At 39.4% G+C, this 12,059-nt stretch overlaps 1 long non-coding RNA gene across 1 annotated transcript in view; it reads right to left on the reverse strand.

Moving 5' to 3' along the window:
- Window positions 1-1,377: 1,377 nt before the first annotated feature.
- The window catches only part of LOC103179357, a 42,282-nt gene continuing 31,600 nt past the window's right edge, over window positions 1,378-12,059 (reverse strand). The window contains exons 2-4 of the long non-coding RNA XR_487961.2: window positions 11,013-11,178; window positions 9,679-9,807; window positions 1,378-1,524 (exon numbers count right to left, since the gene is read on the reverse strand). This is a non-coding gene — a long non-coding RNA (uncharacterized LOC103179357). The remainder of the gene's footprint in view (window positions 1,525-9,678; window positions 9,808-11,012; window positions 11,179-12,059) is intronic.

Genomic DNA, 12,059 nt, shown 5'->3' on the forward strand with positions numbered 1-12,059 from the left:
TTGTGGGTTCAAGCCCCATCACAGGACTGTAAGCTCGCAGTCTAGGCTGACATTCCATTGCAATGCTGGGGGAGCACAGCATTGTCAGAGGTCCTTCGGATGAGATGTTAAAACCACCATCTTAGCCGTCTGTTCAGGTAGATGTTAAAAATTGCAAGGCATTATTCGAAAAGAGAAAGGAGTTTCTCTTTGTGGCCAAGACAACAATTTCCCCACAGCATATTGGTCATTCACTTCGTGGCTGTGGGATATTGTGTGCACAAATTGTCAGCAGGGTTTGCCTACAAATACACAGTCACTACACTTTACAGCAAATTCTGTGAAGCGCTTTGAGATGTTTCAACAATGAGATAAGGTGCTATATCACAAGCAAGGATTATGATAGGATTATTATACAGGAGGTAAGGAGTTCCACAGTCCTGAAGCTCTCGGTAAAAATGAGCTGGAGTAGGAGACAGTGAGATGAGTATGGAACAATGATGCTATTCACCATTCTAAGTCAATGCAGAAGAATAATTCCCATGTGTTTGAAGCTTGTGAGGAAGTGAATCTGATATTGGTTCAAAAATAACCTCAGGAATTATAGAGCTAGCGTGACAAAGCCATTAAGATGGAAAAAACAGAAGCTATATTAGTTGTACGTTAGTTGGAAATGCAAACAGAAAACTACCAGATCAGAGAGAAAGTTTCAATTGTTAACTAACTCCACCACTGTGAAGCACTCTGAGATGCTACCCTGCATGGAGGGCGTTATATAAGTGCAAGTTGTTACTGTTCGCTTTCCTCTTGTGTAAAAATTATAAACAAGAAATAGCAAATGCTATGCAGTGTTTTGCTATCATTTTAAACACTCAGTAAAAGCTTCTCAATGCAAAGACACTGCCCAGTATAATACTAGATCATACAGACCAGGCAAGGGGCCTCCAGAATGGAATTCCAGAGAGTTGAGGTAGAAATGCAGAAAGCCCAACCATTGTTGGTGTGTTGGGTAGGACGGGGGACATGAAGCGTGCCAGGTAGAAAAATCCCATAGCACAAGTAGGAAGTTTCTCCCTGTGTTCTGGCCAATAATCCTCCAATAAAATTAGTCATTCACTTCATGGCTGTTTGTGGGACCTCGCTGTGCGCAAATTGGTTGTCGCGGTTTGACTACAAAACACAATAAATTTTTTGAAGTGCTTTGAGATGTCCTACCGACGTGATTGCCACAAAACCAAATGTAAGATTATCATTATTATTATACAAATGTAAAAATTATCAAGAATTATTGTTATTGCAAGTTGTTATTATTTCTAGCAATGAGTTTCTTTGTTTCATTCTTGCCTATGTAGGCAATAAGGATTTTTATTTATGCTGAAAACCTTTGTAGACCCATTGTCTAAATCAATACGACATTAATGCAACCGTAAAATCCCATCGATCCAAATATATGCTTGTTGTTTGTGATTTTAATGATTTATTTTAAAGTGGTATTCCATCATATGGCATCTTTCTTTCACAGACCGTTCATTCAAGACTTCACTTCTGCAATGACAAGAAAAGCATTTCAGGCCACAATATTTTGGTAAATTTGCAAGTGCTTAGATTTTTCTCTCTGCTTGCACAGCATATACAAGAGTAAGTAATGGGGCTATATGTGGTCGGTAACTTCATTTCATGGTTGTTTGTTGTACAAAGCTGTGCGAAGATTGACTGCCACATTCGTCTACAAAATACAGTCACCACACTTCACATATATCTCTTGAAGCACTTTTTTTACATCCTCCTGAGATGAAAGGTGCTAACCAAATGCAAAGATTATTATTATTAATGAGAACAGTGAGAGTATATTCTAATACATAGGTTTGGATTTTGCAATGTTTAGAACTGTCAGTCACAATAACTCAAGTTCCTGCCAAGCTGGTTTTCAGGTTTGTTTTTGGTCACATTTAGCTTGTAATGAAAACTAAGATGGTTTCAAAATTAAAGCAATATTCGTGAGGAATCTTTTTCATATCTGAAACATTCTGCGTCATGAATTCTTACACCTAATTCTTTCCAGGGTTAGGTAAGGAGAATGGGTCCCTCCAGGGAGAGAGTGCACACACTATTCGAGACAAAGAGGAAGCTTCCATGCATATGTTTCCTTATTCCCCAAGTCTCTATTTACCTAGCAGCAAGTAGGAACCCGGTTGTTAGTCGATTGGCGAGTTGCTTTCCAGGCGTAATAATCCCTCAAAAAAAAACTCAAATATTTCTGAGATACTGCTGTATGCGTTGGCTTTCACCCATAAATACAAGGTCAACCCTTTTTACAATATTCTGTGAAGACTCAATGACATGATAAGGTGCTATATCAAATGCAAGGATTATTATTATTATTATTATTATTATTATTATTATTATTATTATGATGTGCTCTCAGGAATTAAATAATCAGAGTGCATCCCTCCAGGGGGTGAGAGCAGACCATTCCAGGTCATAGGGACACAGGTTGGAGGTTAAGCATGGCAATGGGTTCCCCTGTATATCAGACCAAAAACTAACTCCTAACATAATCGTGCAACATTTCTGTCCTGATTTAGAAGTTAAAACTTCAGACCTGATCGCACTTTAATGAGGAATTGTCTGTTTGCTTGTCAGATTTTTCCAGAAGTACAGGGGATGTAGCAGTGTGCAGTTAAATCAACTGACTGTGTCTAATCCTGAACACAATACGGTTCATTTCTTTAAACTAATGAAATTGTTAAGCAATATTTAGTCAGAAAACCTATTATATGCAAAATACAGCATTGGGGCATAATGTATATATAAAACATGTAATCTTTGCTTGCAGTCACTCACTTTACCGTATATCCTGTGAAGCACTTTGAGATGTATTCCCAATATGAAAGGCACAATATCAAATGTAAGTATTATTATAATATCATTTTATAATAAACTTCTTTTTGAGTTTCCTCTGTTAGTCAAATGAAGATTTTTCTCCAATTCCACCCATTTCCAATTCTTTACTTTCCCATAAGAGTGTCGGACCCATCAACATCACAGAAGCTTCCTCGAGACCTAGAGATAGCCTTTTCCACATTCTCAATACAACTCCATTAGATGCTTACTGCAAAGTTCAAACCATTCCTGGATTATGTAATAGTTCACGAAGCATGGGACCAGTTGTATGATCTAAGTACAGAGAATAATAATGATGAGTTATTATAGTTGGTTGAAGCCCGAAAGAAACATAATTCATGAAAATGACCGGTATAAGTGAACCTTAATGATCTTTCTCACAGTGGAACACTGCATGAAACCCAGCAATGTAAGTGTGATACTTGGTGTATATCAATAAATGACTCTGGGTCGAGAGCAGATAGAATCATGGCAAATGGTAGCAATGTTTGCCTTTAGTTGGACTCTACTTTAAACTATTGTATCGTGGGGGGAATGGATGGATGGACAAAAAAATCCCCAAATAATCTTTGCATTCCCCAACATGTGTGTATTTTTAACCATCTGCCCTTGTTTCACACGTTTATTACATTATTGCAAAGAGCAATCAGAATTGAGGTCAATTCCCTTAAAGAACACGTTAAAACACAGGGGAGATGGAGGTAGCAAGGTGGTAAAAGCCAGGTACTTCGATGCTCACTTGTATTCTCCCTCATGTCTGGTGTATTAGCACAGTGTCAGCCTGGCTCAGTTAGTAGCATTCTCGCCTCTGAGTCAGAAGGTTGTGGGTTCATGCTCCACAAAGGCACTTGGAATCCATATAGTCAACGCTGACACTCGAATACAGTGCTGGCACACTAATGGAGAAATAACCAGACTAAACATCTCTATCATTGTCTGGTGAAGTCTCACTACTATATCTGCTAGATCTTAAATCATACGTACAACGCTTATGCTACGAAGCAGCGGTTTAAGAAACGGTTACTTTATCATCTAAAGTGAAAGTGAAATGTACACTTAACCATAAACATAAGCCATTCAGTCTTAATTCATCCAGTGGTGAAGGCTGCTTCAGTCCATTATTGCGCTCTGATTCCATGTAGGTGGCATAGGTATGTGTAACTTTCAGTGTGACTTGGTTAATGTGGAACTCTCAGTCTGGTTTCGATACTCGTAAGCGTGGTGGTGAGTTTACGCATGTGTTAGACTTCCGGCTGATTCAAATAAAGAAATATGTTCAGATTCTGTAATCATGATTTTCTCCCGGATATGGCTCCATAATCTGCATCTTGTTGAAAAATCAAGAGGTGCCAGCTACACGAATCCACAGCCTGGACCTTGGCAGCTTACTCCACAAATTGATAGCTCTGTATGCAAGAAAATCCTTCTAAATCCTTGATGTATTTAATGTTTTTTTTATTTCTCCAAATTGTGTCTCCTTCTGACTGTGCTGACATTTGCTGAGTTATTAGTCTAACAGACACAATGAGCATTTCAGTAACTGACCAAAGAGACATTCTTCAGCAGCCAGCACGGCAGGCCATTCAACCACAGAGATCATCGCACCTGAAATCCATCCTGCCTTCATCTTTGTCTGCAAAACACACAGTCACTACCCTGTACAGTGTATCCTGCGGAGGGCTTTGAGACATCCTCTTGACGTGAAAGGCGCTGTACTAAATGCAAGGATTATATGTTAATTAATATCTATTTCCCATCAGGGGAGGTGCACTGGTAGAAAATGGGAAGTAAGACATATGATGTTTTTTTAATCCCTTGAAATCCTTTGAGAAGTGAAAGGTGCTGTATCAAATGTGAGGATTATCATTATTATTATTTTTACCCATTGCACCACCAAGGAAGCAAGCCAATAGTAACTTCAAGTTAGTTAATGGCTGTGTAATTGGAGCCATTCTCTTTGGTTTCTGAATTCTCAATTCAATTAATAAAATTTACTGTTGTCATTCTGCAGTTGACCTTTTCAAACCTCCCCAGAGCTTCCATCTTGTCTACTCATTTCATTAGCTTTCAAAAACCTTCCCTATAATCTCATCCCGGCCTGTGTTTTGCTAAAGATAATCTTGGTTAATTTAACCTGTTGACGAAGCAGAGCAATCGAAACCTGGGACCTTTCACCCGTCCCTTGCTCCCCTCTTTCTCATGTGTCAGTGTCCCTTGGAGGTATGATGCCCGAAACTGCTGTTCGATAAATGCTCGCCTACAAAAAAAGCACACAGTTGTTGCATTTTACAGAACAGTATAATAATACTTGCATTTGATCTAGCGCCTTATCACATCTTTGAGATGTCTCAAAGCGCTTCACAAAATATATTGTAAAGTGAACTGACTGTATATCTGGTGAAGTGCTTTGGGACGTCCTCCTGATGCGAAAGTCACAATATCAAATGTATTATTATTATTATGAATGCAATGTTCTGAATGTATTTCGAAAAGTTACCATAATGTCACTACATTTGTATTCTGTGTTTCTGGCAAACGCACCTTAACATTCCTTTTGCCTTACTAATTCTTAACTGACTGCCAAGAACTATTGAAAGATTAGTCCTAAATGGTTCCAAATTCCTTTCCTAAAGGTGCAAACACTCAGATTCGCTGCATCTGTGTTCATTTCTACAAGCAATGGCTTTCTTCAATTCTTTGTTCAACGCTGCAATCAAACAAAATATCGCTATGTTCTCATAAAAGGGAAAGCACACAAGGACAGGCCTTTTGAAGTAATTTACAGGGCTCTTGCCCTCATGCCCTCCGTTCCACCACCAGTGTCTGCGCTCTCTGCCACTATCCCTCAAAACTCTGGAACACTCTTCCTCTATTCCTCCACCTTGCCCCTACATTTCCCATCTTCAGATTTCGTCTGAAGCCTTCCTCCCCCCCTCCCCCTCCCCCCGGCTCGGCATTGTCACTGTTGAGTGCTCTGGGACATTACTCTGTGAGGAGCGCTATATAAATGCAGGTTTTTGTTGTTGTTGGTGGTGGTGGGGTGGTGGTGGTGGCGACCAGAAAGCAGAAAAGACACCAGTAATGATAATTAGAGCATCAAAAGTATGAGCAAAACCATTGCAAATAATAAATAGACATCACAGTCTTCTGGTGCTTTTAATTCACTTTTAATAATAATAATCCTTGCCTTCTTGTGCCCCCTCCTTCCTCTCTGACCTGCTGACTCCCTAACAACCTGCCCGCTCCCTCCGTTCAGCAGGCTCCAGTCTGCTCCATGTCTCCCGCCAGACCCGCCCTACCATCGGTGGCCGGGCTTTCAGCCTCTCTGCCCCCACACTCTGGAACTCCATCCCATGGTCCCTTCACCTCACTTCTTCCCTTGCATCCTTCAAGGCCGGTTTCAAGACCCTTCTCTTCGATCATGCCTTTGATAGCCCTCCCAGCCCTTTCTGCCTCCCTCACGCCTACATCACTCTTCCCCCATGCTCGGGCCCCGACACGTGACTATTCAGCGCTTTGGAACGTCCTCCCAACGTAAAAGGCACGCTATAAATGTAATTTTGTTGTTGTTGTTGCCTTATTACGTCTCCGAGATGTCTCAAAGAATATACTGTAAAGTCAATTGACTGTATATTTTGTTGGCAAAACTTGACAGCCAATTGCGCATTTTAAGTATCTACAAGGAACACAATTGTCTTTTACTTAATTAGTAACCACTGCATAATAATGTTCGTTATATATCCACTGAAAACACAGTTCTTAAGCATTAACATTGATCATTGCACCTTTAAGCAATTGTTTCATACAAAAAATAGAGACTTATTTTGTGAGATAGAAAATAAAACTGCAGAAAACATATAAACTTTGCAAAACTCTACACAGTCCTATTTTATGAAGCGATGTTTTGAAGGCTGAAAACCACTCTGAGCCCCTGATATTTTAACTCATGTGCAACTTTAACAGATTCCATTTAAATTCCTCGTCAAACCCTAAGCAGTCAGCTACTTGAAGTGATTGAAAACCCTGTCCTGTGCTATATATTGTGACTGACTCAGTGTCCCACATAATCCCTGCACAAATTTTCTTGGAACGAGCTGCAACTCCTCTGCCATTTCTTCAGATTTCAGCACCACTCACTCTGTTTATAATCCAATCCACACGAATATAACAAAGGCCAAGGCAGGAAATCATGCATAACTAAGAGGACAAAGTTGACAGACTGGAAGGTGGCTCCATGTGGTGTGTGACTCATTGGTGGTGGTAAGTGTTTAAAATGCTTAGCTAATGACTACTCACACCTTCAGAAATGAATGAAAGCAGGCTGGAGACATCTTAGTAACAGCATCTCTGTTGTCTCTCTGGGTAGACTATACAACATTGCCAGAATTGGATTATATGAGCACATCCATCTGCAATGTGTAAGTATCCGATGCATCAGTGGTTCCAAAAAAATAAATGACTTAACATCCTGCTTGAATAAGATTTGAGCTGCTTTCATAGAAATCATTATATTTTAATCCGTTCAGTTAAACTTCGCTCACAAAATAGACACTCGGACCACTTTGCACTTTACATCTTTGAAGCACTTTGAGAAGTCTTAGCAACATGATAAGCTGCTGTATCAAATACATTGATTATGAATATTATATAAGTTTGATTTTTTGAAAAATAAATTCTGCTACCTCCTCCTGTTCTAGGTTGGTGTGCATCAAACTATGCTCCGGAAAAGGGGGGTGGAGGGAGTTAAGCAGGTTCTCCTTAGAGCTGAACTGACTCCAAAGTGACATGCTTGACAACTGAATATTGAATTGAGTCAGCCCTCTGTGGTGGTCTCAGTAGTCAGGCTCTTGAGCCAGGTGGGTCTGCAGTATTCCAGGGCCCTGCTGATGACAACTCTGCCAGCCTGACTCATCTATGGAAGGCAGACAGGGAGTAGGGATTCTTCCCACTTAGCTCCTGTTAACCTTGCACGACAAAACCCTATTTGAAAAGAGAAGGGGTTTCTCCTGGTGTCCAGGCAAACAATCTCCCGAATAACAATTAACCTCTTACTGCATGGCCGTTTGTGGGACATTGCTGTGTGCAAATTTAACTGCTACATTCGTCCACAAAACACACAGTCACTACATTTTACAGTAAACTCTGTGAAGAGTTTTAAGATGTCCTCCTGCTATATCAAATGTAAGTATATGTTTACACCCCCATCTCCCACCCTGCTTGGGCTCCTATCTTGTCTCTGTAAAGCAACTTGAGAAGTTCTACACAAAACAAGGTACTGCATGTTATTGTTGTGGTTTAAAGTAAATGACTGAACAACATGCATCATTGTTACCACTCACAAGTGATTTGTTGGAACTTAAGCTTCTGTTCTCTATTTTAAAATCTGAGAGCTTTCATTTGATGATTGTTATGTTTTTAAACAGATATATTTTTACAGCACATCTTCTGCATGGAAACATGCCCATAAACCATACAGTCACACCACCTTTCAGTCTGTTCTGTGAAGCGCTTTGAGACATCTTGATGACTTGGTAAGGCGCTATATCAATTGTAAGGATTACACCTGCTTTACACCTCAATCTCCCAGTAGAGGAAGACTTTAAGCAAGGCGGAATGGGAAATGAAACAAATGAAAGAAAAAATTAAAAGGATAAAACAAAGAGCATAGGTTGACCTCTTACAATTGTTTGTAATGACAGTAAGGTTAACTAGTGCTTAAGAGATAGGTTTGCATTTGTATTGTTCTGAGATGCTCCAATGCCTTGAATGTGGTTGATTGAAGCATGTTTGGTGGATAGTACATGCGTTTCACAAGGATGTTTTGGACCCACAACTATGCAAGTATTTATGTAAGGAGCTTTACCACCAAACTGTTAGATTACTTCACTGTCTTATTATCATAGAGCCTTTAATAATCTCTATAGCGCAAATAGAGCTGTTGTGTATCAATCAGTGACATCTTTGGAAATTTTGTAATGTGTCAACAGCCTAGAGATCTCTGAATTTATTGAAAAACAAGGCTCAAGCAGTCAATCCATTTGTGTCAGGAAGGAAATCACATTAGGTTTCTGCTCCTGGTTGTACTTAAAGATCTGTTGTGTAGTGTGTGAAGTGAGGGTGAGATCAACAACAACAACTTACATTTATATAGCGACCTTCACATAGGAAAAGGAAAAGGTCATCACATTTACCAGTACATCTTGTGAATTAGTTTGAGACATGTCGACAATGTGATCAGATGCTATATCAAAATGCAAAGATTACTGATTATTATCTATATTAGTGTTGATACAGAGATGAGATATTATTGTGCACTGAGGCAATGTGATCATCTGATGAATATTGTCCATGGCATTTCTTCTGCACCAACACAAATCTAGCAAAATGTCTAATCCAACTGATTGGTTTCTGAAGTGCTTCAGACAAGTCACTGTGAAATACAGTGACTGTAATTTTGCAGACAAATGTGGTGGCATTTAATCTGCAGCAACATCCCACAAAAGGCAAGATAAATGAGCAAAATGCATCTATTCTTCGAACGTGCACGAATAAGGAATATTGACAAGCACCTGACATGAGGGGAATCTGATTATTTTTCTTCAAGGTAGTGCCACACTTTATTATTAACAATAGCATTCAATAATAATTTTGCAATATCATGGGATTTTTTACCAAGGAATACAATTAAGAAATCCTGCAAAGTTAGAACCCAACTATTTCTGGCACGAGATTGAATACTTCAATGCATAACTCTGAGAGCCATGTCATAGCACAAGTCAAACTAAGTTTGAGCACCTTAAATAAAACCTTATTTGTACTTCAATGTCATTGGTTTTATAATCCATACTTTTCTGCCAGCAGCTTTTTCTTGAACCAAAAGTCTGATCTCTCGTGTGTTTCTACAGAAAATGAGATGATGGGAATCTGTGAAGAACAGGATCATACTCATTATTGATCAACTATTGACATTCTCTGAAAGACACATTGTACAAGTAAATGTTCCACATAAAGGGGCTCAATAGGCAATCCATCACCACACATTTGTTTCGAACTGCATATCAAAATGTGTACTTTCTTGTGTTTTGACATTCTCAAAGCCTGGCCAAAAATAATGCTACAAAGCATTCTTTTTTTCTTTCTCCTTCACTTGGCTCCTCATTTTCCCAGTGCTGTTCTATTCTGTCCTTGTTGTTCTCTCTCCTCCCTATGTTTTGTTGCACAAGCATTCATCAGCCCTTTTGTGCTACTCTTCCTTTATCAACATAACATATACCCCTTAAAAAAGCCCATCGTTGTGGTAAACGTTTCAAGTTTGATTGCCTTGAAGTTAATCCATAGATTTCTGACTGTGTTCCTCAGAGAACATCGATGAATTGCACTGAGTTATTGATCAGTCATTAGAATTTACTTTGGTCGCTTTCAAATTAAATAAATGTCCTTTTACTGGTTCACTTACCCCATTCAAATCAGACTAAGCGAATTAGCAGAAGGAGAAACTTTCTTCAACTCCACACTTGGTATGCTACAGATCTTTTCTAACCAGCATTCTCTGGCACTCAGTCCTTGTTGCGAGCAGCCTTTGTATCAGAACCTATCTGACCTACTTTCCTTCATACAAAGATTAGTTTTTTTTCCAAAAAAAGAGACCGCATGGTATATTTAAGGGAAATGGATGGTATTTACTGCATGTTGACGAACATTTTATCTCGAGACCCTCCTCTTCAACCATGCTTTCGATCTCCCTACTCCCCCCCCACCCTCCATCCTCCCCAGTCCCAACCCCCAGCTTGGGTCCGAAACACTGACTGTCCAGTGCCTTGGCACTTCTTCCAGACATGAAAGGCAGTATACAAATGTAATTTTGTTGTTGTTATTGTTTTATCCTAAACAACACTGTATGTAAAGAGGGGATGTAAGTTTGACCTCACAGTTTTAATGGCTCTTAAACAAAAAAAACTTAATTATAACAACAATAATTATTGAATTTTGATGTAGCCCCTCATCACGTCTTTGAGATGTCTCAAAATGCTTCACAGAATATATTGTGAAGTGGATTGATTGTATATTTTTTGAGCGAAACCCGGCAGCCAACTGTGCACAGCAGTGTCCCACAAACAGTTGTATTTAACCTGTACTTGTATAACTCCTTCCACATAGGAGAAGTGCCTCACAGAGGCTGAGTTTCTTAGTCCAGTGCATCTCTGAGTGAACACGGTGGTGTTGAAGAATGCCCAGTGTGGGGCACTGTTTCCTTGGTATACGATGCTGAGAAGACATCAAGGTCAATGTTGATGCCTGTCGTGAAAGAGGGATGAAAGAGTTTGGGGTTAGCGATTCAAGTTTGTTTCCGAATTGCAATAGCCAGAGAGAAACTTGCTGTTATATAGAGACACATTTCCCACATGTAGGCAATTGATGCACAATGGATTGTGGTAGTCCAGCGTAAACTGCACAGATATTGGTGGAAAAACAATTTAATTATAACACATACTATCATTGATCTTAGCAAAAGTATTACGAAGTGGATTTCAATTTGCATCCCAGCAAATTGCAGTTGGATAACATGGCAAATTTCCCCAGTGGGATGTTTTTAATATCTCTTATTGATGAAAATGACATTGAAACAAATAACCAATTCAAAGTGGGAACTGTTGGTTGGAAGACCACTGGTTCTGATTCTCATGATATAAGTCATCCTTATTATTCATCCATCCATCCTCAGGTGTAATAACAACATAATAATACTTTCATTTTTGATAATAATATAATCTTTGCATCTGATATAGTGCCTTATCGTGTCTTCGCGACGTCTCAAAGCACTTCACCAAATACACTGTAAAGTCAATTGACTGTATATTTTAGGTCAGGAGGATGTCTCGAAGCGCTTCACAGGATTTACTGTAAAGTGTAGTGTCTGTGCATTTTGTAGATGAATGTTGTAGCCAATTTGCACACAGCCATACCCCACAAACAGTTATGAAGTGAATGACCAATTTTATCTGGAGGATTACTGTCCAGGACAACAGGAGAAATGCCCTTCTCTTTTCAAATAGCATCATGGGATTTTCAACAACCACAGGCAGACAAGAACTCAGTTTAACATCTCATCTGAAGGAGAAAACCTCCAACAATGTAACGCCCCCAGCACTGCATGAAATGTCACCCTGAATGATAAG

Source organism: Callorhinchus milii, unplaced genomic scaffold, assembly GCF_018977255.1.
Source record: "Callorhinchus milii isolate IMCB2004 unplaced genomic scaffold, IMCB_Cmil_1.0 Scaffold5, whole genome shotgun sequence".
Lineage (NCBI taxonomy): Eukaryota > Metazoa > Chordata > Chondrichthyes > Chimaeriformes > Callorhinchidae > Callorhinchus > Callorhinchus milii.